The sequence below is a fragment of the Limulus polyphemus genome, unplaced genomic scaffold, assembly GCF_000517525.1.
Source record: "Limulus polyphemus unplaced genomic scaffold, Limulus_polyphemus-2.1.2 Scaffold6555, whole genome shotgun sequence".
NCBI lineage: Eukaryota > Metazoa > Arthropoda > Merostomata > Xiphosura > Limulidae > Limulus > Limulus polyphemus.
Window position 1 is genome coordinate 2596 of NW_013672165.1, and position 5379 is coordinate 7974.

The following is a 5379-nucleotide window of genomic DNA, read 5'->3' on the forward strand; positions in this document are numbered from 1 at the left end:
TGTACTTACATGTAATATATATTCACGCACATACGTATACTTACATGTAATATATGACACACACATACATACGTATACTTACATGTAATATATGTACACACACATACTTACATGTAATATATGTACACACACACACACACATACGTATACTTACATGTAATATATGTACACACACACACACACATACGTATACTTACATGTAATATATGTACACACATCCCAACTAGTATTTTATCAATTGAATTTGGAACATATCTAGAGACATAGCATGCCTCTACAGTTGTACATTTCAGACAATATTTTTTTATGATTATTCTTGGTGATACTTTGGTTAACTAACAATTAAGATCATTAATCTCTTTAATTTCTCCCTCATAGACATGATACAGTAAAGTTTATATTATTATTTATATTACTAATTAATTCATATATGTAAGTTTATATTATTATTTATATTACTTATTAATTCATATATGTAAGTTTATATTATTATTTATATTATTAATTATTCATTTGTGTAAGTTTATTATTATTATTTATATTACTAATTGTTCATGTGTGTAAGTTTATATTATTATTTATATTACTAATTATTCATATGTGTAAGTTTATATTATTATTATTTATATTACTAATTATTCATATGTGTAAGTTTATATTATTATTTATATTACTAATTATTCATATGTGTAAGTTTATATTATTATTATTTATATTACTAATTATTCATATGTGTAAGTTTATATTATTATTTATAATATAAACTTACAGACATGAATTAATAAGTAATATAAATAATAATATAAACTTACACATATGAATAATTAGTAATATAAATAATAATATAAACTTACAGACATGAATTAATAAGTAATATAAATAATAATATAAACTTACACATATGAATAATTAGTAATGTTTATATTATTATTTATATTACTAATTATTCATATGTGTAAGTTTATATTATTATTATTTATATTACTAATTATTCATATGTGTAAGTTTATATTATTATTTATATTACTAATTATTCATATGTTTGTTTATAGATAGATAGATATTGGTAACATATCCTTGAATTAGATATGTTTGAAGTTTCATTACAACTTTCCAAGTTATGTATTTTGACAGATTAATTGTTGAGATGTATTCACAGATGCGGGCATATCTCCTCAACAATAGTCACCGACTGAACCTTGCCACGTTAATTCGTTTTGCCTACCAGCTCAGTACAGCCTTGTCATATCTTGAAAGTAAGAAGTTTGTGCACAGGTGAGATTTGTTTGAATCTTGCAAAATTAGTAAAAGCTTAAAAAAGTACAACAAACGGCTGAAAATGTGTTAAGTTTATAAAAACAGGATCTCTGTAGTATAATAACTGGTTCTTGTGTTTAGTTGTAAAGAAAGTAGTTGATTTACATCTAAACCTTCTGTCCTCCTGTACAACTTTTGACAAACTTTGATTTGTAACTAATGTTTCATTTGTTTAACCTCTAGAACCTCCGAACTCAATATTAAAGTTTTTCTCAAACTTTATATTTTACCTCTTATTTTCTAAGCCCAAATGTTAACAGGAACAAAATCATCAGTGTACAGTGAATTGAAGATGTGAAATAATAATAATACCATTTTTTCCTTTGCGCTGACTAAGGTTTTGAATTTAGATGTTTTATTTTACTGATGTTTTCCTAAGTTGAGAAGTTTCAAATTTTTACACTTTTGTCAATTTTGTTTTAAAACAAGGATTTGTAGTTAAGATTAAAATGACACTTGTATAAATTTACAATTACACAAATACTAAAGAAAAACCAACATTTAATGGTACACAATAAATATTTATAAATGAGACTGTCCTCAGTTTTAATGTAGTTTTGAAATACAAAAGATGTATCAGTCACTGGAATAGAAAGATCTAAAACTACTATAACCTAACTGGCTTCTAAGTAAGCCATAAATGCATTTAAAAATTCCATGAAAATATATACATTGTTCCTACACAAAGAAACTATACTTGTGGGTGTGAAATCAAATAGTGGTAGAGAAGGATTCGCTCTTCCTTTGGTTATAACTTGTCTATCAGTCATGTAATCTGCTCTTCCTTTGGTTATAACATTATCAGTCATGTAATCTGCTCTTCCTTTGGTTATAACATTATCAGTCATGTAATGTGCTCTTCCTTTGTTTATAACTTGTCTATCAGTCATGTAATGTGCTCTTCCTTTGTTTATAACTTGTCTATCAGTCATGTAATGTGCTCTTCCTTTGGTTATAACTTGTCTATCATTCATGTAATCTGCTCTTCCTTTGGTTAAAACTTAAATAACATATAAAAATTTGAATCATTAACTACATTTTCAAGCAAAGTTTATTAATAATATAATTACTTAATTAATTTTTTGAAAGTATCATCAAAGAAGATTGTAATGAGAGTTAATCACTTGGTAGAGAGATTGAACAGTTGAAACAAGGTTGGAAAGCATCTCAGAATCTGCTTCTTTGGCTTCTGTTATTCAGCAATCTCCAATATCAATCATAAAAAGATGTTTGCTTTCCTCTGTACGTTACTTTATTATCAGTCTGCTACTACTGAATACCTTAGTTTGTATTACTAAACAATTTTTGTACTAGTTCTAAAGTTCCAATTTCGTACTATATTACTTAATTAAAATAACTTGCTTGTTTAGATGTTGGTTGATATTTTTTATACTTCTTTCATTTCGGCTGGTAAAAGTACTGTGTTCATGTGTTAATTGAATTTTGTTACTTTGGTTTTTCTTGGCAGGGACATAGCAGCAAGGAATGTACTTGTAGCAGCTGTCGACTGTGTAAAGCTGGCAGATTTTGGCTTATCTCGATTGGTGGATTCTCAGTCTTACTACAAGGCTTCTAAAGGAAAGCTTCCCATCAAGTGGATGGCTCCAGAATCCATCAATTTCAGACGTTTTACCACAGCTAGTGATGTGTGGATGTTTGGTAAGGATGTAAAGAAAATTGTGACCATATTCTCTAAACTAGACATTTATTTGTAAATTTGTAATTAATTTTTTTTATCTTTGGAAATTATAATAACACTTAAATTTGTAAAATAATTTTTGAACTTTATTTCTGAATTGATAATATTACAGACAAATTCACATCTTTTTAAGTAATAGCAGAAATACCCGCCTTCCGGGCAGGTATAACTGCTAGTTCCTGCGGAAGGCTGTTGGGCCTGAGACCTTTTCTAGAATTGTCTGACAGTTCTACAACATTGTACTAATACTTGACATTCAATAATGTTCACCATCCACGAGGAAAAGGATTTTATTGAAGTTTTAGTTTAAAAATGAGCTATCATCACAATATTACATCACAGAATACTTTTTACTGAAATTTTAGTTTAAAAATGAGCTATCATCACAATATTACATCACAGAGTAGATTTTATTGAAGTATTTCTTTGTGGATGCAGTTATTAATGAAAGTGTCTTGATTTCCTATTGTAGTACTCATTTTTTTAAGTTTGTTTTTTGATTGTTTTATATTTGAAACTTTTGTAATTGTTATTGGTTAAATCTGAAACATATCATTTTTGTTTGTAATTGTTATTGGTTAAATCTGAAACATATCGTTTTTGTGGAAAATTCATTTGTTATATTTATTGCTAAGTATAAAAATATTACCCAGTTGTGAATGGTGCAGTAGTTTCCGAGTTTTGGACATATACATTGCAAACTCCAATTTTGCTATATTATATTGTTTAGTTAATTAACTGTGTGTCATTTGAGAATGAGGGGGATAATGTACAATTGTGCATGTTTATGTTATCTCACCGCTTGCAATAACAGCGTTGTTGGTGCTGTGCCACTGACTTTGCCATTTGTAGCTGTATTTTAAAATGGGTGTCTCATTTATTCAGGTATGAGTTAGGGATAAAAAAATCTATGTATTAATTTTAATTTTTGATGGTCCGTGAATCCTTGTAAATCTGGAATATATCCTTGACTTGTCCTTTAATGTTGTTTTTCCTTAAACCTGTATGAACCATGTCAGTCAAAGTTTGAAAGTATTGTATCTAGTTGCTAAGATTACTGTAAATTTTCTTAGTTACCAGGTGAGTTTAGCCTGAAATCCAAGCTGTTAATCTTCGTAAAAGCTTGATATTATATCATAAGTTTCAGATTCATTATTAAGGGTATCCTCAAACAGGAATCTACTTATATTTGACATGAAGTGAAAAATCTAAAACTGAATGTTTTTAAGCTGGATTTCTTTCTCCAGTGATACTGAGGATTTAACATGATTTAAAAGTTAGGTTTTCTTCCTTCAGGTGTATGCATGTGGGAAATTCTGATGATGGGCATCAAACCATTCCAAGGAGTCAAAAATAATGACGTGATTGGTCGGATAGAAAATGGGGAACGACTCCCTCTCCCTCCAAACTGTCCACCACGACTTTACAGTCTTATGTCTCAGTGCTGGTCATATGAGCCATCAAAGCGACCTAGTTTCCAAAAGGTTAAACAGGTTTTAAGGTGAGTTGTTAAATGTGAAACTGGAATACAAGCTATATTAAAACATTTATAAAAGTTTTTGTTTTTTACAGTAAGAGTTATGAGTCATTTGTCTTCATGTTTCTCTATATCTTTGTATGTGGGTAATAGAATGCGTGTGTTATTTTCACTTTGTTGGAACTTCACATTAATGTAAGGTTTGATGCAGTTTGTATCTTTACTGGGTGATAAATCTGTTCTATCTTGTGCTTGTAAAACTACAGTTAACAAAATCCATCTTTACAAAACAGATATAATTAGTTTGCTGTGTACATGTAAAAAAGACACCTCCACTGATATAGCTGGTAATAGGAATTCCTTCAAACGATTCACTATCAACACTTCTTAAATGTTAGTGAGTCCTTCTGTGGAACACTATAAACACTTGTTAACTGTCAGAGAACCCTTCCGAGGAATGCTATCTACACAATCATTAACTCTCAATGACTCTTGCTAAGGAACACTAACACAGTCATTAACTATCAGACAGAAATTCTGAAAAACACTAACATCACAATCATTAACTATCAGATAGACATCCTGAGGAACACTAACAACACAATCATTAACTGCCAGACAGACATCCTGAGGAACACTAACATACATTGTAAAGAGTTTAAATAATCTACCTCTTACTAAATACATTGTTAAAACAATCCACTTTTATTCAGTATTGTGTACAAGGTTAAAAAAAATCCACTTCTTACTCAGTACTCTGTAAGCAGTTAAGACAGTGCACTTACTCAGTACCCTGTAAGCAGTTAAGACAGTGCACTTACTCAGTACCCTGTAAGGAGTTAAGACAGTGCACTTACTCAGTACCCTGTAAGGAGTTAAGACAGCG

General features: G+C 29.4%; 1 pseudogene; it reads left to right on the forward strand.

Annotated features, from left to right (window-relative positions):
* The first annotated feature begins 1134 nt into the window (after window positions 1-1134).
* Window positions 1135-5379, forward strand: part of LOC106473850 — a 25495-nt pseudogene continuing 21250 nt past the window's right edge.